The 23,452-nt window shown below is 44.6% G+C and overlaps 1 long non-coding RNA gene across 1 annotated transcript; it reads left to right on the forward strand.

The window, feature by feature from the left end:
* The first annotated feature begins 8,010 nt into the window (after positions 1-8,010).
* On the forward strand, positions 8,011-19,244 carry LOC117074504. Its single transcript, XR_004433603.1, has 3 exons — positions 8,011-8,216; positions 18,245-18,428; positions 19,140-19,244. It is a non-coding gene; the product is annotated as an uncharacterized LOC117074504 (long non-coding RNA).
* Positions 19,245-23,452: the final 4,208 nt, after the last annotated feature.

The raw sequence follows: 23,452 nt of genomic DNA on the forward strand, positions 1-23,452 counted from the left end.
ATAGTGTCTCCTGTAATTTTCACAACCTGTTTGGGAATATACAACCCTCTTCTCTTGGCATAGCTGGTTGGGGTGAGGGTGGGACATCTGACCTCAAGTGGACCATTATGTCTCTCTCACTCCCATTGGACTTTTGAATTTGCAAGCTGAGGGAGGTTCAAATTATTATTTTAAAAGAAATTTTTTATTTCCGTAGGTTTTTGGGAAACAGATGGTTTTGTTGTTGTTGTTGTTGTTTGTTTTGTTTGTTTTTTGAGATGAAGTCTCACTCTTTTGCCAAGCTGGAACACAGTTGCACGATCTCAGCTCACTGCAACCTCTGCCTCCCAGGTTCAAGCAATTCCCCTGCCTCAGTCTCCTCAGTAGCTAGGACTACAGGCACGCACCACCCACCACGCCTGGCTAGTTTTTTTGTATTTTAGTAGAGACGGGGCTTCACCACGTTGGCCAGGATGGTCTTAATCTCCTGTCCTTGTGATCTGCCCGCCTCGGCCTCCCAGAGTGCTGGGATTATAGGCATGAGCCACCGCGTCTGGCCATGAGTAAGTTCTTTAGTGGTGATTTGTGAGATTTTGGTGCACCCATCACCCAAGCAGTATATATTGAAGAGGGAGGTTCAAAGTAGTTTCTTCCAGGTGGCTAAAGGAGGCAAAGTTTGGAATAATGGAAAAGTAGAGGCACCTGGTCTAATGGAAGGGAGAGAGAGGGGAATGGAGGAAGAAGCTTGTGTTCAGATATTCAGAGGAGGGCAGGAAAGAAAAATGAAGAAGAGCTGCCAATGTTAGAATCTAGGGCCAAGTTGGATTGAGACATCCCACAATTCTTACACCGAAGTCCCATTTTTACTGAGTCATGTTGAGTTTCTTCTTTCAGTAAAAACATTCCTAACTAATACACACACCTTGTCTCATTTCATTATGCAATAGTCCTTCTGACAAGATTAGTTTAATCATTTCCCTTTTATGGGCCACTTAGATTTCAAGAAAGAAATGAGACTCAGTGAGAAATGTGCCCAAATCATCATCAACTGGTATGTGATTGAAACTTGATTCAAATCCTGATCTGATTTCAAAGCCCAGGGTCTTCGACTGCTCCCCCATAGCACTGTCTTCATTTCCTAGGAGTGCCAGGAACAAAACACTACAGACTGGGTGGCTTGAAACAACACGAGTTTATTGTCTCACAGTTCTGGAGACTAGAAATCCGAGATTGAGGTGTCGCCAGGACCACACTCCCTCTGAAGCCTGTAGGGAAGAGTCTTTCCTTGCCTCTTTTAGCTTCTGGTGATGCCAATAACCCTTGGTGCTCCATAGCTTGTAGCTGCAGCACTTCCGTCTCTGTCTTCCCATGGCCTGCACCCTTCTGTGTCTGTTTCTCGGCAACTCTCCTCCTTTGGTAAGTGCACCAGTCATATTGAATTAAGGACCCTTTCTACTCCAGCATACCTCATCTTAACTTGGCTACATCTGCAAAGACCCTATGTCCAAATTAGGTCATGATGACAGGTACTGAGGTTAGGACTTCAGCATTTCTTCTTGGGAAACACAAGGCAACCCATCCTGTGGTTCCAGAGAATGAAATTTAACTCAAAAAAGAACTGAGGCCAAAAGAGGCAGCCAATTACCCAGGTGGCTGAGCCAGTAAGTGGCCAGCCAGGGCTCAGAGCTAGCTCTCTTTCCCTTCTCTGTCCTCTTTCATGTTATGGCTGGGATAGTGTGGTGAAAGGAAAACATCTTGGGCCCCCAAAATCACTAAGGAAAACTCAAGCCCAGAACTGCTTAGGTCAAACCTGCCTCCCATTCTATTCGCAGTCACTCCTCTGCTCACTGAGATAGATGTGTATCTGATGTCCCTCCTTTGGAAAGGCTAATCAGAAACTCAAAAGAATGGATCACCTGTCTGTGACCTGGGAGCTCCCTCACGCTTTTAGTCTTCCTGCCTTTGCTTCAAGTTGTCCCACCTTTCCAGACCAAACCAATGTACTTCTTACATATATTGATTGATATCTCATGTCTCCCTAAATGTATAAAACCAAGCTGTGCCCCGACCACCTTGGGCATATGTCGTCAGGACCTCCTGAGGCCGTGTCACGGGCATGTCCTCAACCTTGGCAAAATAAACTTTCCAAATAAACTAAGACCTATCTCAAATTTTTGGGGTTCACAGTGTATTAGTCTGTTCTCATGCTGCTAATAAAGACATACCCAGACTGGGTTTCCTTATAAAGGACTCACAGTTCCACCCGGCTGAGGAGGCCTCACAATCATGGCAGAAGGCAAAGCAGGAACAGTCACATCTTACATGGCAGCAGGCAAGAGAGAGCCTGTGTAGGGGAACTCCTGTTTATAAAACCATAATAAGATCTCATGAGACTTATTCACAATCACAAGAACAGCATAGGAAAGACCTGTCCCCATGATTCAATTACCTCCCACTGGGTAATTGACACATGGGAATTATGGGAGCTACAATTCAAGATGAGATTTGGGTGGGGACACAGTCAACCCATATCAGATAGGTAAAGATATCTTATAGGCATAGGGGAAAGGTCACAGAAAATAATATAAATTTGAGATGTTTTGACAAAAAGCAGATATTTAAATCTTTTTTTTTTTTTTTTTTTTTTTGAGATGGAGTCTTGCTCTGCCGCCCAGGCCGGAGTGCAGTGGCCGGATCTCAGCTCACTGCAAGCTCCACCTCTCGGGTTTACGCCATTCTCCTGGACTACAGGCACCCGCCACCTCGCCCGGCTAGTTTTTTGTATTTTTTAGTAGAGACGGGGTTTCACCATGTTAGCCAGGATGGTCTCGATCTCCTGACCTCGTGATCCACCCGTCTCAGCCTCCCAAAGTGCTGGGATTACAGGCTTGAGCCACCGTGCCTGGCCCAGACATTTAAATCTTTGATGCGCTTGCTAAAACAGAGCAAAAGAAGCTAAAAGGTCAACAGGAGTAAGGAGTGAGGAAAAAAGAGGAACTAGCAATCAAAACACAGCAATCGGTTTATTCAGTTGTTCACGCATCCCATTACTTAATGGGCACAGTGGAGTGTCACTCATATAGTAGATTTTCAACGGGTGGTGACCATTTTAAATGTGCATTTGTGTGTTTAAATGCGTGGTTGACATTTGTTTTCTCCTGTTCTCTGTTTTACGTCTTCGGATAATTCCACAAGATGACTTGGCCTTATAGTCTTGCAAGAACTAAGATTTTTGGCCTGAAACTTAGTCTTGGCCATCAGTAGTAAATTTAAAACTAACATCCCTCAGGAAGTACTAGAATTAGCTAAACAAGGGAAGGAAAAAATGGATAAAGTCTGTGACTAATTATACTACCAGATAATACGACAATTCAGTTCATCTCTGGAAACTCCTAGCAAGTAGTCATCTCCATACCCTTCATATTTTCATTAACTAGCCTTGGTTGAGTGTCTATCACCTTCAAGATCTCCATGGTCACTTTATTCTCCAGAAAACAACAGAACAACCAGCCAATGGCAGAGGGAAGTCCATGAGAACATGGATTATTACATCATCTGGGCTTAGGAAGCTTATGGTATTTTTAGAGGATATAATCTAGGAACCTCCAGAAAAAGTGAGGATGTGCTACAAAATCCTGGATTAGGCACCAGGTGCTTAAAATGAAACATCTTTCCTATTCCCAAATTTTCTCTCCCTTTTCCTTTCTGACCCTAATGGCCTCATTTTTTTCAATCTCTTCCCCCAGTGCCCAGGGCTGCATTACCCACTTCCTGGAGCTCAGACCCTCTAACTTTTGGAGGCATGTTCACCCCCTGACATTGTATCAGGCGTGTTCACATGTACCCACCTCCCACATGAACAGGTAACTATTAAGAGCTGTTACCTGCTGGTATGTTAGCACAGTACTCTTTCAGACTTTTGATTAGACATTTATTAATTTAACACATTTTCTTTTTATATGTTAAAGACAATAAAGTATCCTCTTGAAAAAATTAATACATTGGAATTCCTTGGTTTGGACTTCACCCTCTGACCTACCTGCCCTGGCTGACCTCTCACTACAGACAGGACACATGTGTAGATAAGTGAGTCTCTCTCTGTCTCTCTCTCTCAATATCAAATAATATATTTAGAGAAGAGGCAGTTATTAATTAATCAAGGGCTTATTATCCAGTTTGAACTGGGGCCAGGTTCTTGATTTTCTCCTTTATTCCTTTCTCCCAGCCTTGTGGATGTTGAGGCCACCATTGCCAGCCACCAAGGGAAGAAAGTAATTACTTTTTAACATAGCAGTCATAGCAGTTCAAACACTAATTCTTTTTTTCTTTTTCCTTTTTTTTTTTTTTGAGATGGAGTCTTATTCTGTCACCCAGGCTGGAGTGTAGTGGTGCAATATTGACTCACTGCAACCTGTGCTTCCTGGGTTCAAGCAATTCTCCTGCCTCAGTCTCCTGACTAGCTGGGATTACAGGCGTATGCCACAACACCTGGCTAATTTTTTTTTGTTGTGTTTTTGGTAGAGATAGGGTTTCACCATGTTGCCCAGGCTGGTCTCGAACTCCTGACCTCAAATGATCCACGTGCCTCAGCCTCCCAAAGTGCTGGGATTACAGGCATGAGCCACCACGCCAGACCCAAACATAAATTCTTGCAAGATCTTTCAATAGTCACTGTACCTGTATCCTTCCTAATTCCTCTAATTCCATTAATTAAACTGGATTATCTCAAGCTAATCATATACGGATCTTAATGATTTAAAACAAAATAAAACACTCTCTACCTGGCCATGCCATTTGAAGGACATCTGATCCTCTATCCTGGCGTGTGTGTGTGTGTGTGTGTGTGTATGTGTGTGTGTCAGAGAGAGAGAGAGAGAGAGTGAGATGTGTCATCTAACATCCTCTACATGTAAATAAACAATCTTTGGAGGTGCACAAATAGGTTAGCCCAGTGACCTGCCTCGCAAGAATGCTTTGAGGAGTTACTAGTTAGAGGATACAAGATACTACGGAAACCTAAATTGTTTCTGAAAATGCTAAACAATAAGACATTTCTCAAAAGTGCCTCAGTCCCTTCAGTATTTTACAGGAATTCCAACTCTAGCAGCTTTACACAGGCATTATCACTTAATTACCAATAAAAATCTCACTAGCAACTTCCATAACTTTATTTGCAAACGAATATGCACACCTCCTAAATCATTCCCTCCTTTTCTCTCTCCCTCTCCCCAAGTTATTCCCTGACTGACTCTGAGAGACTCCACTGCAGCTGGGATTTGTAGAGGCCCCCCATTTCCAGGTGTCCTTCCAGGCCAGCGTGCACTCTGGGACATGTCAATACCACGTCGATGGAATTGTACCTGATTCCCACTCAAACCCATCCATCCCTCCTGGCATTGGTGGGGGTTGACACGTGACAGAAACCTGGTTCCATTTGCTTGAAAGGTTCACAAGCCACAGTGAACTTCTTTTTTGTTTGGTTTTGTTTTGTTTGGCTCTGTCGCCAGCCTGGAGTACAGTGGCGTGATCTCGGCTCACTGCAACCTCCGCCTCCTGGGTTCAAGCGATTCTCTTACCTCAGCCTCCCAAGTAGCTGGGACTACAGGCGCACATGTGCCACCATGCCCAGCTAATTTTTGTATTTTTAGTAGAGACGGGTTTTCACCATTTTGGCCAGGATGGTCTCCATCTCGACCTCATGCCCACCTTGGCCTCCCAAAGTGCTGTGTTTACATGCATGAGCCACCGCGCTCGGCCCCCATACTGAACTTCTTAGTGATCCAAGGCCAAGTTTCCAGTATGTCATGAAAACTGAAACCTGGTTTTGAGTTTCCAAATTCACACAGAGCCAGTCATGATGGAAGATGTGTGAGGCAGCAAGGGCAAGTACCACGGCACAACTGAGACACTCAGCACTTGGTTCTATTTCTAGCTCTGCCACCTCCTTGCTATGTGGCCTGAGGCTGGTCACCTGCTCTCATTTAGTTACCTTTCCCTAGTATTGGGGGAGAGGGGAGCTTTTTACCATATTGTTCCAGGACCTGAGGGTGTGTATGCTGAAACAGTAGCATTCTTCTGAATCTCTTTGAATTACAGTGCACATATCTTCAGGATATCACAGACATCCCATCCATACCAACACGTGCCGCCTTTTCCTAGTCATTTTTCTTCAACTGTTCCCCTTTGAGCTGGGCTAAGAGAACAACAGTCTGGACTCATTCCTTAGGTGCACTGTTGGTCCTCTCACAGACTTAAATATATACATCTGTCCCACTTTTAGAGAAAATAGGACCAAAATCTATTACATGTATTTTAGTCCCTCTATCTGAATTCTGAAGTCTTGCTCTGACTTCTTTTTCGGCTTCAGCTTTTGATTTCAGGCACATTCACACTTGTTTAGCTTTCAGCTTACAGAGAATGCTGGAAAAGAGATTCATGTATTATTTAGAGCATTCATCCAAATGCCCTCCCAGATCCCTTCTAACTCCATGAGGTCCCATGAGTCTGTGAAATGCATGGGCAAAGGAAGAGGAACTGAGGCTTTGAAGTCAGATATACCGAGTTCCAATTCCTTACTCTCAAATTTACTAGTTGTGTGACTTTGGGTGAGCTGCTTAACCTTATAGGAGCCTAGGGTCCTCATCTAAAAACCTGGGCCAGTGCCAACTATGGAGCCATGACTGTGAGGATTAAATAAGACATTACTTCCATAAAAACATGGAACAGAGTGTGAGGCATACAGTAGGTGACAAGATAAATATTAGATCCTGCTTTTCATTACTGGTGCAAGTTTCTGGTGGGTCAAACATGTGGGATGTCGTATATTTGAATATTGCTTCAGTCTTCACTTCCACGGTTTTATTTCAAAAAGAGAAAGAAAGAGGGAAATAAACAGTAACTGTCAGAGGCCTTTCGGAAAGCATCACCCATCCATTGAAATGTGCTTTCCATTCAAAAACTATCTTATTAATTATTCATTGCTTTTGGAACTGAAAATGAGAACAGAGCTTAAGACCCAGAGTTGGACAAGAACAGTGTTCCAACTGCTTGACTTCTGTCATTTCCTGGTATCTATGCAGTACATCCCAAATCTGAGATTTGCAGTTTCGGGAGTCGAGCAAACTTTAGGCTTGATGATCAGTCAGGTTTAGTCAGGTTTAGCCAATGCCCTGGAATGACTCTTCTCTTTACTTTCATTTCCACTCCCGGCTCCGCATTTCTGGGGGATTATTTCACTGCATGGGTGGCCCGAATCCCTTGGCCTTCAGCCTTATGGCTCGTTCCACCGCTCTGGGCAAGCCATAACCACCCGAACACGCAAGTCTTTCTTTCGTGCCCCAGTGGCATGAGGAACATCATTAACTCTTCAGGGCTGAGGTTTGGGATTACGTAAAAATCTTACATCCCCCTGTGTTTGCAGTCAGAACACCAGAGTTAACAGAGCGTTTGCAGGGCTTGTTTTCACGCCAGAAACGAGGTTGCCCTAACACACAGTCCTTGAGATGTTTTTTCCCTAACGATTGTACTTCACCAGGATTGTGGGTTACAAAATGGAAGCTCAGTGCTTCCGGCTTCGAGTTCCAGTAGAACAAACGTGCAAGAGACTCCTCGGCTTGGAAACTCTTCAGACCGGGGAAAGGCTGCCCATGTGTCCCAGGAGGGGAAGGGCAGGAGGAGCACAGCTGTGCGGGGGCTGGGGGGGTGTTTCACATGCATCTCTAAAGATGAGCTTCCTAAAGTGTAAAAAGGCAGGGAAAAGACACATTTCCCAAGGCCTAGGGCCAGTGCGGGGACAAACGCAGGGCTGGCGTACGTGCATTGCGGGTTCCGCGCGCCATCTGGTGGCTTCGGGCTGACATTGGGCGCACCATCCGGGCTTTCACCCGGATGAATTGACAGAGACTTCATAGAAGGAACCCATTGTGGGCGTTTAAGTTCTGTTGGAAGTGATCACCAGGAGGACACCAAGGGCCAGATGTTCCAAATTCCACTCCTTATCCTACAACTGGACACTGAAAGCCTCAGGTTCTCTTTGACAAGGGGGCACTGATCCTTCCTTCAGGACCAGCCTTCCTATCACACAGCAATGTGAGCACTCAGCTCTGGGCAGCCTGGCCCCTCTGTGCCTTGCTTTCCACATCATGACCCCACATGACGGGCCACAGGAGTCTTCCCTTTGCCTCTACCTGGAACGTGTGTATTCCCTTCCAGCCTTCTGAATCCCACAGTTCTCAAGGGTCAGTCCACAGACATCTTTATATCCTTAGAATATTTGCCTCATAATTTGTTCATGCTAGTGTTTCCAAAGTGTGTTCCAAGAATGATGGTTTTATTAATCAGAATTGTATCTCTTTTTGAAAAGGCATTCAAAGTTTGGGAAAGTCAGGGTTACGCAAAGGTTGAACAGACATGATTGCAGGATATCTCAGGAGCATTACGCATACTGAGAATGTAGTGGATTTCTAAGAAGGAACTACAGTTTGCTATAGTGTCTAAACTTGTTTGACATCAAAACCTTCCTCCTATCCCCACTTTTGAAGTGTATGTTGCAAATATTGCATTTAATAAAACAATTTTAAGGAAAAGTAGCGTCCTGTTCCCTTGACCCATGATTATGTAGCTATCTTTTTAAAACTGGAAAACATCTGTATTCGTTTGCTAGGGCTATTATATTGCCTCACAGTTGTGGAGGCTGAAGGTCCAAGACCAATGTGTTGGCAGGGTGTGTTTCTTCCGAGGCCCCTCTCCTTGGCTTATAGATGGTCATCTTCTCTCTGTTTCACCACATGGTCTTCCCTCTGTGCCAATCCGTGTCCTAGTTGCCTTCTCTTTTTTTTTTCATTTCTTCTGCTCCTCCTCCTCCTTCCTTTTCTTCCCCTTCTTCTTCTTTTTAAGATGGAGGTCTCACTATGTTGCCCAGGCTGGTCTTGAACTCCTGAGCTCGAGAGATCCTTCTGCCTCAGCCTCCCAAAGTGCTGAGATTACAGGAATGAGCCACTGTGCCCAGTCCTAATTTTCTCTTCTTATAAAGACATCAGTCATATTGGGTTAGGACCCACCAACACAACCTCATTTTACCTTAATCACCCTTTTAATGTCCCCATGTCCAACTACAGTTACATTCAGAGGTAGTGGGGGTTAGGACTTTAACAAAGGAATTTTGGGAAGCCACAGTTCAGCCCGTAACAACATCTTATTGTTGTATCTGTAGGGTAAAATGTATGCTTCAATGGAAAATTATGCATTGTTTAGAGCAGAGTTGGCAAACTACAGCCAGTGAGCCAGATCCAGTTAGCCACCTGTGTTTGTAAATAAAGTTTATTGGCACACAGCCACATTCACCCTTCACATTTTGTGTAAGATTACTTGCATGTTCAATGGCAGTTGAATATCTGTACAAAAACCATATGGCTTGCAAAACCGAAAACATTTACTATCTAGCCCTTTATAGGAAAAGGTCTAGAGCCCACCCACTCTTCAGGGTTATCTAATTTTGATCCTATAGGGGCTCTGCACCTTTCGTGGCCTTTGAGCTATTTTACAACTCAGTAAGTTGGACATAATGGATAACAATGCAAAACAATCTTTGCCTACAGAAGTGAAGCAGCCAGTTTTGCCTCAGTTTGCTTATTCCTTTCAGTATCCTTATCGATAAATGCATGTCTTTTTTGGATTCTCTTTTGAACTGGCTGTAGCCTCTTGTAGTTTCCCCATTAATAATGAATTGAATAAATCTTTAACTTTTTTTTAGTATCTGTACAAGTCATAATTTTACCTTTTTTTGAAAAAGTATCCTTTAAAATACCAATGTGAGGCTTCCTGAGTGTGATAATGGCATTGGGATTATAAAAGACAATGTTTTTGCTCTTAGGAGTACATGCTAAAGCACTTAAGGTGTGTCACACGCGTCCGTGTGAAGAGAATCCACCAACAGGCTTTGTGTTAGCAACAAGGCTGTTTGTGTGACAAGGTGAAGTGTCATGCTTACAATTTGCTTTCAAATGGTTCGGCATATATGAATACAAATGTGTGTGCATCTGTACATACTCACACATACATCACATATATAGGAGGAAAGAGGGAAAAAGAGAAGGAAAATTGGTACACTATAAACAACTAGTGAATCTAGGTGAAGTGTGGTGTCCTTGAATGGTGTACCATTCATTGAACTCTTCCATATGTTTGACAAATTTCAAAGTAAAAAACTGGGCAAGGGGATATAAGTTTATGTCATATTCCTCATTAAGCGTGTTGTCAGCTTCATGTCCTATTCTTCTGGATGTTTTTCCAGTACTTCAGAGATGAGCCAATTATAGATGTTTGTTAGTAGTCTGACTTTTTGCAGTGGGTACTGCAAATAAGAAAAAGTAAATGATTGGGAGGCCGAGGCCAGTCAATTGCTTGAGTCCAGGAGTTTGAGACAAGCCTGGGCAACATGGAGAAACCTCAGATCTATAAAAAATAAAAAAAAAAATTAGCTGGACATGATGGCATATGCTTGTAGTCCCAGCTAATAGGGAGGCTGAGGTGGGTGGATGGCTTGAGCCCAGGAGATCGAGGCTGCAGTGAGCTATGATCATGCCACTGCACTCCAGCATGTCTCAAAAAAAAAGTAAATGAAACATGAAACATTAATGTTTCTACTGTCACATGGCTCAATTTCTTTTAGAATTCTTAATAGTACCAAGCAAATAAGATGTTAAAGTAGAATTTTTTTAAAGCTAGTTATATCCTATTCAGAAAGAATGCTCTTAAAAAAATAAAATCTTTTGGGCGGGTGTGGTGGCTCACACCTGTAATCCCAGCACTTTGGGAGGCCTAGGCTGGTGGATCACCTGAGGTCAGGAGTTCAAGACCAACCTGGCCAATATGGTGAAACCCTGCCTCTACTTAAAAAAATACAAAAATTAGCCAGGCGTGGTAGCGGGTGCCTGAAGTCCCAGCTACTCAGGAGACTGAGGCAGAAGACTCGCTGGAACCCAGGAGGCGGAGGTTTCAGTGAGCTGAGATCACGCCACTGCACTCTAGCCTGGGTGACAGACTGAGACTCCATCTCAAAAAAAAGAAAAAAGAGAGAGAGAGCAAAGAAAGGAAGGAAGGAAGGAAGGGAGGGAGGGAAAGAGGGAGGGAGGGAGGGAAGGAGGGAGGGAGGAAGGAAGGAAGGAAGGATGGGTCTTTCAGGACAAACCCTGCATCTGAGGACCTCTTGCACTGTGTTCACGTTCAAGCTTAAGGCATTACTTTTTGTAGTGTGTTTGGGGTGGGGGTGGAGGTTAAAGTTTGTGTCCCTCAATGACTGCATAGTTTTGCACACTGTCCCCACCCCACCCCAGCTTGACATCATGGTCTTAATACAGTCAGAGACCTCGTTCATTGCAATTTGACTGCTGCTTCAGCTAGAACTGTAAGATTCAGAGCTCTTTGCGTATTTGAATAGTGCGGTAACAATGAGGAAAGAAAGTAAGCTAAATTCTCAAACATTATGTCATTTAGCATAAAGGTTTAAGATTGAAATTTTCTGCCTGAGGGAAGCAGAAAAAAATGAGTTTGTACCGAATGCTTCCTGTTTCTGAATGTAAAAGGCACACTAAAAATAGCTAAAGGGACTGAGTCGCCTAGAGGCTTCTTGGGTTGCCCAGTGGGAGTTCCTGCTCGGAGAAGCTGTCCTTCAAAGCTGCTGCTGCAAACAGCCCTGAGACCGCTGGTGTGTGATGCAGAGCTCTCCTGGGCAGATTGCATTTGGTCACAAGGAAGCAGGAGCTGAAGCAGATGGAGATGTTTCTTAATGGAAGGACTCCCTAGGGGAAGAAATGTTCTACCTCTGACAGAGACTGACAGTCCAGAAGGTAGAGGCACATTGTGGGCTCAGAGACCAGATCTTCCTGAAATCAGGGTCAACCAATCGCAAACGGGCACTAACCTCAAAGAAAGAGTCCTTTCTTTCCATGGCCACTGATATGGTGTCATTTAAGACCCTGATTTCTTGTCTGGGCTATTGCCACAGCCTCCTCTCCAGGTCCTCTGTCTCCAGTTTCCCCCGCCTTCTCCAATTCATCCTACATATGGACTCTGGTGGGATTTTTCTGTAGCCTAATTTTGTTCAGGTGCTTCTGTCTGTGTTTAAGTTAATTTGATTTTTTGACAAATCAGACAACCAACTGACCAACCAATTTACCAAGCAAGCAAGCAAACAAAAGCCCTCCAGTAGTTCTTCATCTTTTATTGACTTGACCGAAACGTCTTACCCAGTCCTGTTAACTAGTTCTGTCTTTTTAATCTCATCAGTCACCACTTACTTATTTACTCCACTGAAAGCTGCAGAGAGAGGGTGGGGGGCATTTTCCTGTCTCTTTGGGGTGTCATATTCAGGTTTCTAAACCCCCATAGTGTTTGCTATAGTGTAATTTCCAGAATTAGGATTCAAGAAAAAGGCTTTGAGGGTATATTTACAAAATAATTGCAAGCAGGGCCTTGACCATCTGTACACCCATGTCCATAGCAGCCTTATTCATAACAGTCAAAAGGTGGAAGCAGTGCAACAGTTCACTGATGGATGAATGGATACACAAAACACTGCACACATACAGGAAATATCATTCATCCTTAGGGAGAAAGGGAGTTCGGACGCATGCTACAACATGGATGAATTTTGAGGACATTATATTAAGTGAAATAAGCCAGTCACAAAGGGCAAGTACTCTGTGATTCTACTAAAATGAAGTACCTAGGGGAGTCATACTCCTAGAGGAGAGAGAAAGTGGTCACCAAGGGCTGGGGAAGTGGGGAATCAGGAGTTAGTTTTTAATAGGCAGAGAGTTTCAATTCTGCAAGATGGTTGCACAACAATACGAATGTACTTAATGCCACTGACCTGTTCCCTTAAACATGGTTAAGATGGTAAATTTTAAGTTATGTATATTTTACCAAGTTTTTTTTTTTTTTTAAGAAGAAAAGAAGGAAAAACCTGGGAATGTTGAATCAAGCAGTTGGGGAATGATTTCTGCTATACATTTGGGATCCTGTTCTTTCAACCTAATGGTTATACTTTCGAACATGCAAATCAAATCAGTCACCATTCCCCTCTTCCCCTCAAACAACCCTACGGTCACTTCCCACCTAGAATGAGTCTGATATTCATGGCTGATTGTCCTACCTGGCCTGGGGTGCCCACCTGTCCTGCCTCCTCTGTCAACTCCATTCATTTGGCTTCCCCACTCACCTTCTTCCCTGCTCCCCGCTGTCTTGGGGTTTCCACATAGTTTCCCCTGGGGATGGGGGAGGCTGTTTACCCAATTCTAGTCTAGTTGACTCCCTCTTTCCATAGGTATCAGCTGACATACTATTACAGGAAAGAGTTCCCGATCCAGACCCCAAGAGAGGGTTCTTGGATTTCGCACAAGAAAGAATTCAGGGCACGTCCATAAAGTGAAAGCACGTTTATTAGAAAAGGGAAGGAATAAAAAACGGCTACTCTGTAGACAGAACAGCCTTGAGGGTTGCTAGTTGCCCATTTTTATGGCTATTTCTTGATCATATGCTAGACAAGGGATGGATTATTCATGCCTCCCCTTTTTAGACCATATGGGGTAACTTCCTGACATTGCCATGGCATTTGTAAACTGTCATGGCATTGGTGGGAGTGTATTAGTGAGGACGACCAGAGGTCACTCTCGTCACCCTCTTGGTTTGGGCCAGCTTCTTTACTGCAACCTGTTTTATCAGCAAGGTCTTCATTGCCTGTATCTTGTGCTGACCTCCTATCTCACCCTGTGACTTAGAGTGCCTTAACCATCTGGGAACACAGTCCAGTAGGTCTCAGCCTCATTTTACCCAGCCCCTACTCAAGATGGAGTTGCTCTGGTTCAAACACCTCTGACAATATCATTGATCAGAGAAGCCAGTCATACTGCACAGACTGGGGTGAAACATCTGATCATAGGCTCTCAGCATGTTCTCTGCTTCTTTTGCATAGTGGTTGTTATAAAATCATTAATTTGGCTGGCATGGTGGCTCATGCCTATAATCCCAAGACTTTGGGAGGCTGAGGTGGGCAGATCACCTGAGGTCAGGAGTTCGAGACCAGCCTGGCCAATATGGTGAAACCCCGTTTCTACTAAAAATACAAAAATTAACCAGGCGTAGTGACAGGTGCCTGTAATCCCAGTTATTTGGGAGGCTGATGCAGGAGAATTGCTTGAACCCTGGAGGTGGAGGTTGCAGTGAACCGAGATTGCTCCACTGCCCTCCAGCCTGGGCAACAGAGTCTTGCTGTATCTCAAATAAATAAATAAATAGATAAATAAAATTACTAATTTTCCATAGAATTATTTGTACTATTCTACAGACTGAATGTTGTGTCCCCTCACATTCACATGTCAAAATCTTAACCCTCAAGGTGATGATATCAGAAAGTACGGCCTTCGGGAGGTAATCAGGTCATGAGAGCAGAGCCCTCATAAGTGGGATTAGTGCCCTTATTTAAAAAAACCCAGAGAGCTGCCTTGCTCCTTCTGCTATGTGAGAATACACTGAAAAGTTAGCCCTCTGCAACCTAGAAGAGGGCCCTCACCAGACACCAAATGTGTCACTTTTCTGATCTAGGATTTCCTAGCCTCCAGAACTGTGGAAAATAAATTTCTGTTGTTTATAAGTGACCCAGTCTATCATAGTGTCTTCTAGCAGCCAAACAGACAAAGATAAACTAGACTGTAAGCTCCCTGGGGAGGCCTGGGATAGTGACTGCCCTAATACAGTGCCTGGGGCACCACAGGCATGCCAATATCTGCTGGATCTCACATTGTTCTTACTGATCTTGACACTGTTTTCCATCTTCAGGGGCATGGCAAGTGCTAAGAACCTAGGCAAAGTAAATTCATTTGAGTACAGCCATTGGACGGTCCCTGGCACAAAAAAAAGGGGCAAAGTTATTAGCTGCAACACACTCTTCAAAAACCACCAGTGGCCAGGCGTGGTGGCTCACGTCTGTAATCCCAGCACTTAGGGAAGCTGAGGCAGGTGGATTGCCTGAGGTCAGGAGTTCGAGACCAGCCTGACCAACACGAAGAAACCCTGTCTCTATTAAAAATACAAAATTAGTCAGGCACGGTGGTGCATGCCTGTAATTCCAGCTACTCAGGAGGGTGAGACAGGAGAATCGCTTGAACCCGGGAGGCGGAGGTTGCGGTGAGCCGAGATTGTACCATTGTACTCCAGCCTGGGCAATAAGAGCAAAACTCCATCTCAAAACAAACAAGCAAACAAACCCACCACTATAGTTCCCAACTGGTGGGCATCAGTATTTATAGAGAACTGTGGACGAGTGCTAAACTGCACAGCCCTGCTCATTCATACAGACATTAATATTTTTCGTAATGTCATCTCTAGCTATGAAAAGAAATTGCCCAAAGAAGACTAGATTTGGTGCTAGTGTACTGATACCCAGATTTTCAAACTGAATGCAAATAAGATCAAGGACTATTTCTTCTACTTCCTTTGCAGCCAAACCCAGCACTTTGCTCCTCCTAGCAAAAGGAATTGGGTGGGGACAGTGGGGCAGTACATTTTGCAATAACTGACTATTATCATTCTCTCACTGTTTCTTTGTCCTTTAACACTTTTGCTTACACAGACCCCCTCCCTCACTCCACCTACCCCTAAAGTCTTCTTGGTCTAGTTTCAGGTCTCCTGCTGCTAAGATGCTCAGGCTTTTTATGTTCTTATCTGCTGCCAGATAAGGAGTGGGATGCTCTCTCTCTCTCTCTCTCTCTCTCTCTCTCTCTGTGTGTGTGTGTGTGTGTGTGTGTGTGTGTGTGTGTGTGTAAAGGAGTGGGGAGGAGGTCTTCAACTTTGAAGATGGAGGAGGGAAACAGGAAGAGGATTCTTCCAAGGTTTAGTCTCTGGGTAAAGTAACTGAAAAACAATTAATCCTTTCACACTGAAAAAACCTACCTCCTGCTGGTATATCTCCTTTATGGCCTTATGCTACACAGCTGGCTGTCTCCTTCCCATGCCTGGCTCACATGACAAGCTCCCTTCTTTTCCCTGAGCCTGGGTAGGTGCTGGCACAGGGAAAGGGGGAGGAAGACAAACCTGCCCTGTCACAGGGGCTTCTGTGAAATGCACAGGGAGGGCCGGGCGCGGTGGCTCAAGCCTGTAATCCCAGCACTTTGGGAGGCCGAGACGGGTGGATCATGAGGTCAGGAGATCAAGACCATCCTGGCTAACACGGTGAAACCCCGTCTCTACTAAAAATACAAAAAACTAGCCGGGCGAGGTGGCGGGCGCCTGTAGTCCCAGCTACTCCGGAGGCTGAGACAGGAGAATGGCGTGAACCCGGGAGGCGGAGCTTGCAGTGAGCTGAGATCCGGCCACTGCACTCCAGCCTAGGCGACAGAGCAAGACTCCGTCTCAAAAAGAAATGCACAGGGAGTATACAGCAGACAGAGGCAGAAATCCACCTTGACTAATTGACTGCTAGATTGAGAAAAGTTAGTTAAATAGCACCTATTTCCTACAGACTCAGAAACATTGAAGTATTTATTAGCTGATGGGAGCAACACAGAACTTAAAAAATAGAACCACTCATCATTAGAAAGATATGAGATTACCTGCTTGAACCCAGGAGCCAGAGGCTGCAGTGAGCCGAGATTGCGCCACTGCACTCCAGCCTGGTCAACAGAGCGAGACTCCATCTCAAAGCCAGCTTAAAAACACATCAATCTGGCCAGGCGAGATGGCTCATGCCTGTAATCCCAGCACTTTGGGTGGCCGAGATAGGCAGATCACCTGAGGTTGGGAGTTCAAGACCAGCCTGACCAACATGGAGAAACCCCATCTCTACTAAAAATACAAAAAAAACTAGGTGGGTGTGGTGGCGCATGCCTGTAATCCCAGCTACTTAGGAGGCTGAGGCAGGAGAATCGTTTGAAACCCGGGAGGTGGAGGTTGCGGTGAGCCAAGATTGCGCTATTGCACTCCACCCTGGCCAACAAGAGTGAAACTCTGTCTCAAAATAATAATAATACTAATAATAATAACAACAATAATAAGTATATATATAAATAAAAAAGTATATCAATCTTTAAACTGAACATCTCAACACTTTCAGCAAAGATGTCTTTTCCTTTTCACTTTACGGCATTTGATAAACAATGTTTTCAGAAGAACTTAAGAGTTTGGGAACTCTTGTGTAGTAGAATTCTTCAGAGAAACAGAACCAATGAGATGTATACATATATAGAAAGAGATTTATTATAAGGAATTGGCTCATGTGATTATGGAGGCTGGCAAGTCCAAATGTGCACTATTGGCTGGCAGCCTGGAGACCCAGGAGAGCTGATGGTGCAGATGAAGTTCAAAGGCCATCTATTGGTGGAATTACCCTTTGCTCGGGAGGCTGATCTTTCTGTTCTATTCACATTTTCAACTGATTGCATGAGGCCCACCCACGCTACAGAGGGCAATCTGTCTTACTTAGAGTTCACCAGTATAGTGTTACTGTCATCCTAAAACATCCTCATTTACAAAGAAAGAACCCAGCAGACAACATGTTTAAGTGGGAAGAAAACATAGATGCCACACTGCAGGAGAACTAGGACAAAGCCTGCAAACTGCCTTGCAGAGGTGTCTGATGCCAATAGCATCTGTTTAGTGAGGTGTAAGCCACTTTTGCCGTAAGTAGAAAAATAACCCCAAAACCCATACACTACCTCAAGCATGAAACCTGAAAACTGTTTCAGTAGCTCACCTAAAGAACCTGTCACACCCTCCTGAGGAATCAGCAACATCTACTTAATAGGCAGTCAATGCCCTCTGGCTCTGAGACCTGGTACAAACATTTAAATCTCTCTGCCAGACCCTCTCTTAAGGATACCTGCTTACAAAGTAGGGAGAGGGAATTCCCAGTATTCCAGGAAAAGCTATTAGTACCTCTGTAGCTCCTGTTATTGGTGATGATTTGATTGGCCTGGTATGTCCAAGTCTCCGGCTAAATAGAGCAGGTAAAATGTGTTTGGAAGAGCTTTCTCTAGACTTCAATCGCTTATCAGTGGGCTAGCAAAATAAAGACAGCCGGTAATGGATTTCACCTCCTTCTTTATTGCAAATGCAGCTATTAAAGGCCCCTCTGGCGTGCTCACACTGGCAAGAACTCCCTGGGTTTTGACTTCTCCCTGCAGTGAGGTGCTACCTTCTATGGCATCACAATTCATCATTTAATAGGAATCCTTGTGTGACTGAATCTATTGCCATCTCTTTCCTGTGTCAGAAGCAGCACAGGGAGCGATTCTGACAGTGGCAGAGAGCCTGAGAATTCTGATTTTGCCTCAGAAGCAGGCTGGACAGGCAGGCTTAATCCTGCACTCTCTGCCTGCCAAGCCCTTATGGATTTGACTAAAGACTAAAGAAGCCAGACCCAGGACTGGAAGGAGCCTCCATGGATTACCTTACAGGTATTGAAACAGCACCACCCACTTAAGCAGAGGCTTTTTTGTTTGTTTGTTTGCAGAAAAGAACAACAGCAACAACAACAAACAAACAAAAAGGAAATAAGTAGTTAGTAGCAAGAGTAAGAACTTTTTTTTTTCTTTTAAAAATGCTTTTAGATTGTGTTTAAAAGATAAACTGCTGGAAAATTTGGTGACTCCAGTTGTTCGTAGCAGTTTTACTGGAGTCTCAGGTGACACACACAGAAGCAGTCAGTATGATATGAGCATGGTCTTGGAGACACCGTGAGAGTGGGCAGGCCACCCTTTCCTCCCTTTGGTTAGTCCAGTGAACCTCTAAGTAGTTAATGCTTCTCTTTATGCCCATCAGTCAAAGAGCAAGGCTGACCAAGCCAAGGTGAGACAGTATCTATGTATAATGGAATGAATCGCTGACTGTTGAAAGGATGGCTTATCTCAATACTTAACTATTTTCCTTCTTTTCCTTGGCAGTTTGCTATGCATATCTGCCATGTGAGTGGGGAACGTATGAGTAAGACCAGCAGTTCTCAATCCACCTGTGGAACCTTAAAAAAAAATACAGATGATTGTGCCCTGTATTCAGAGTTTCTAGATGAACTGGCCTGGGGTGAGGCCCAGGCATTCAGTATGAAAATGTGTCTTCCAGTGATTAAAGATTTCTGGTGATTCTGCTTGTTGCTTTCTGTTTCTTTATAGGTCTAACCAGGATGATCAAGTCTGGGCAACAGTGAATGTCAGTTCACAACAGTGAAGGCAGAAATGATGGTGGTGATCATTCAGGAGGAGGCCTCTAACCCTGGAAAGAGTGAGGTGGTCAAAACTAATGGAGTTAGCAGTACTAAACGATAAGCAACCGGGTGGGCGTCCTGTACCAGATAGAAATATAGAAAACTCAAGAGAAGCTTGAACAAACAGGTACTTATTTTTCTCATGTTATAAACTGTCAAGAAATAGACATTTGCTAGCATTGGTTGAATGGCTTCAAGCAACCCTGGTTCCTTCTGCGTTTTCTCCCATGCCACTTTGTGTGTGGCATTTGTCATCTTGTGCTTGTTCTCTCATGGGTTCAAGCTGGCTGCTATAGGTCCAGAGAGCACTCTATGATCAGGCAGGAAGGAACAGAGGAGAATTGTGGTAGCGATGGTTTCTTTCCTTTTATCAGAAGCAAAAGCTTTCCCAGACACATCCCTAGCAGACTGCTGCTTATGTCTCATTGTCCAAGACTAGGACACAGCCAGCAGCATCCATTGCCTGACTTGTCATGATGGTTGGACAAGCAGGGAACAGGCCTGTCCTGTTTGCTGCCTAAACATGAGCCATTGGCCAAGGGTCAGTATGTTGCCATCCTGAGCAAGATGAGGGTTTGACAGCGAGGGAGAAGGGAGGATGGTTGTGGGGTTAATAATGAATGGTGTCTGCCACAGATCTCCACTGGGAATTTGAGTTTTCTAGATATCGCGCTTACCATAAACGTGTTAATGATTCTGCGGCTGCATTTTTCCATGGAGGTTCTCTGAGGGTTTTCAGGGGGGAACATTACAAGGCAAAAATTTCAGACAGAGCCTGTCAAGAATCTCCTTCCCTTCCTTAGAGCCTTAGAGGTAAACAGCTGAAAGCTATAGCTGAAGTCTTGCTATGTAATTGCTATTTTCTTTCTTTTTATACTTGTTTTCCACTTTGCAACTATGAACATTTACTTGAAAGGATGGAAAAAGCACACTGCACTGACAACAGCACCATCTTCTGTCCAGAGAAATGTCAGCTTCTGAACAGATGATAGTTTTTGGTTATGCAACTGCTTGTGCATTCTGGACCATGAATGCATGCAAGATTTGTGCATTTAAGAAGCATCTTTTCAGTGGGGTTGGAGCTCTGTGTACCTCTCTCATGTCAACATTGTCATCATTCATTATGTAGTCCTATAGCCCTCACAGTGCCATAGCGTCCTTGCCCATTGCTTCCCTCATGGTAATACAAAAGACTGTCAAGCACCTGCAGCGTGTGCCTTGAAAATCCCAAACAGTGAGTCTGTGCAAACACTTTTTTTCTTTTTTGTAGAGACAGGGTCTCACTCTGTTACCCAGGCTGGAATGCAGTGGTGTAATCGCAGCTCACTGCAGCCTCAGTCTCCGGGGCTCAAGTGATCCTTTTGCCTCAGGCTCCCAAGTAGCTGGGACTACAGGCACATACCACCACACCCAGCCTTTTTTTTTCTTTTTCTTTTGGTAGAGACAGGGTCTCCCTATGTTGCCCAGGCTGGTCTCGAATTCCTGGCCTCAAATGATTTTCCTGCTTCTGCCTCACAGTGCTGGGATTACAGGTAAGAGCCATCATGGCTGGCCCCATGCAAACACTCGTGAAGGAAGGAGACATTTGAGAGAACATTTGTCTGGATCAGCTTCCCTGACTTAGGCTTTCTGTTTCCCTTTTATTCTTGCTCCTTTATCCATTACCCTTACTAAGAAGGAAGCAGTGTCCATTTCAAGTTGGGAAAGTGAGAAGAGGCAGAATTAAAGTCAGAGATGCAGCAGAGCAATTGCATCTATAAGTGCACCATTTCAGATCAGAAGGAAATAAAAAAAAATTGCCATTTTTAGATGCCTCACGGTGAGTTTTAAAACATAAGGTGTAGACAATAGCACTTCTACATTTGAAGTTTGTTGGAACCAGTGTAGTCAGAGCTGTGGGATCCAGAGGTGGAGGAGGGATCTCAGGGCAGAAAATGACTCCTCTGAGGCCTCTGCTGGATATTCCCATCCAGGATGACAAAAGCACAGGCTTTTTTTTTTTTTTTTTTTTTTTGAGACAGAGTTTGGCTCTTGTTGCCTAGGCTGGAGTGCAGTGGCGTGATCTAGGCTCACTGTAACCTCCACCTCCAGGGTTCAAGCGATTCTCCTGTCTCAGCCTCCCCAGTAGCTGGGATTATAGGCATGTGCCACAATGCCTGGCTAATTTTCGTGTTTTGAATAGAGACGGGGTTTCATCATATTGGTTAGGCTGGTCTCGAACTCCTGACCTCAGGTGATCCACATGCCTCAGCCTCCCAAAGTGCCGGGATTACAGGCATGAGCCACCGCGCCCGGAGCACAGGCCTCTTTTAAAAAACTGAACGTATGGCCGGGCGCAGTGGCTCACGCCTGTAATCTCAGCACTTTGGGAGGCCGAGGTGGGCGGATCACAAGGTCAGGAGATCGAGATCATCCTGGCTAACACGGTGAAACCCCGTCTCTACTAAAAATAGAAAAATTAGCCGGGCGTGGTGGTGGGCGCCTGTAGTCCCAGCTACTTGGGATGCTGAGGCAGGAGAATGGCATGAACCCGGGAGACGAAGCTTGCAATGAGCCGAGATCGCGCCACTGTACTCCAGCCTGGGTGACAGAGCCAGACTCCGTCTCAAAAAAAACAAAACAAAACAAACAAAAAAAAAAAAACTGTACGTATTTGTTGCCCCAGGAAACAGAGGATGCGGCTGACTTTGGGTGTAAGGCAGCAGTCCTCAATCTTTCTGGCACCAGGAACCAGGTTTCGTGGAAGACAATTTTTCCATGGAGCGAGGAAGGTGGCGGTGGGAGGGTGGGGATGAAACTGTTCCATCTCAGGTGGTCAGGAATTAGATTCTCATAAGGAGTGCACGGCCTAGATCCCGCGCATGCGCAGTTCACAATTAGGGTTCACGCTCCCATGAGACTCTAACGCTGCTGCTGATTTGATAGGAGGCGGAGCTCAGGTGGTAATGCCCATCCGCCTGCAACTCACCTTCTCCCGTGCAGCCTGGTAACAGGTCACGGAGGGTCACTGGTTAATGGCCCAGGGGTTAGGGACCCCTGGTGTAAGGGATATGTGAGATAGACTGAAGTAACTAAACTTTGCTACTTTAAAGGGAGGAAAACTCAGACACTCATCCATAGTACACCTGCTTTTGATGTTAAAATAACAGTTACAACCCTAATTCATCCATGGGTGAAGGAGGGAAATTGCAAGGAATGAGGAAAGAAAACTATTCTAAATCCTATTCACATATGGCTTCCAATGCAACTATTCATCTCCATGAGGATGCGGAGGGGTAGCTGGCTGTTCACACGCCGGATCTCCTCTGTGTATCAAAGCTGCATATTGTTTCATGTTGAACCAGGCCACAACGATTTCAGCTTGCAAATGTTCATGTTTCAAGGGTAATTATGTCACTAGAAATTTTCCAGCTGATTAACTTAGAATTCTATCACTATAAAATACTGAATTTTCATTCATCCAGTTTCAAGTACTTATTGAGTAACTAACATGCTTTTGGTAATATGTTTGATATTTAGGATACAAATGAATTAAAGCAAAATCCCAATTTTTTGGGGGGGGGGGGGGTGTTGTTTTTTTTTTTTTTTGAGATGGAGTCTCACTCTGTCACCGAGGCTGGAGGGCAGTGGTGCAATCTCAGCTCACTGCAACCTCTGCCTCCAGGTCCAAGGGATTCTCTTGCCTCAGCCTCCCAAGTAGCTGGGACTACAGGCACATGCCACCATGCCCGGCTAAGTTTTTGTATTTTTAGTAGAGACAGGGCTTCACCATGTTGGGCAGGCTAGTCTCAAACTCCTGACCTCAAATGATCCACCCACCTCGGCTTCCCAAAGTGCTGAGATTACAGGCGTGAGCCACTGCGCCCGGCCAAAATCCCAGTTCTTAAGGGGCACATAAGTAGTTGCAGAAACTACACCTCCATCCATTCATACCACCATAATTTACTGAATACCTACTATGTGCTAGACTTCGGGAGTACAGAAATTCTACAGGCAGTACACTGGACGTGGCAATTGTATATTTTTCTTCCTTGATGTTTTGGAGATATTGCAGAAAAGTGCACAGCCTTTGAGTCAGACAGCTCTGCTGCTTTTTTCATCCTGTGATATCAGGGCAAGTAACTCAACCTCTCCTAGCTTCAGTTTCCTCATCTGTAAAATAAGAAAAGTAAAAACACTTCGTTTATGAGTTGTTTTGAGGGTGAAGTGCAATAATATATA

This window comes from Trachypithecus francoisi, unplaced genomic scaffold, assembly GCF_009764315.1.
Source record: "Trachypithecus francoisi isolate TF-2019V2 unplaced genomic scaffold, Tfra_2.0 Lachesis_group5, whole genome shotgun sequence".
Lineage (NCBI taxonomy): Eukaryota > Metazoa > Chordata > Mammalia > Primates > Cercopithecidae > Trachypithecus > Trachypithecus francoisi.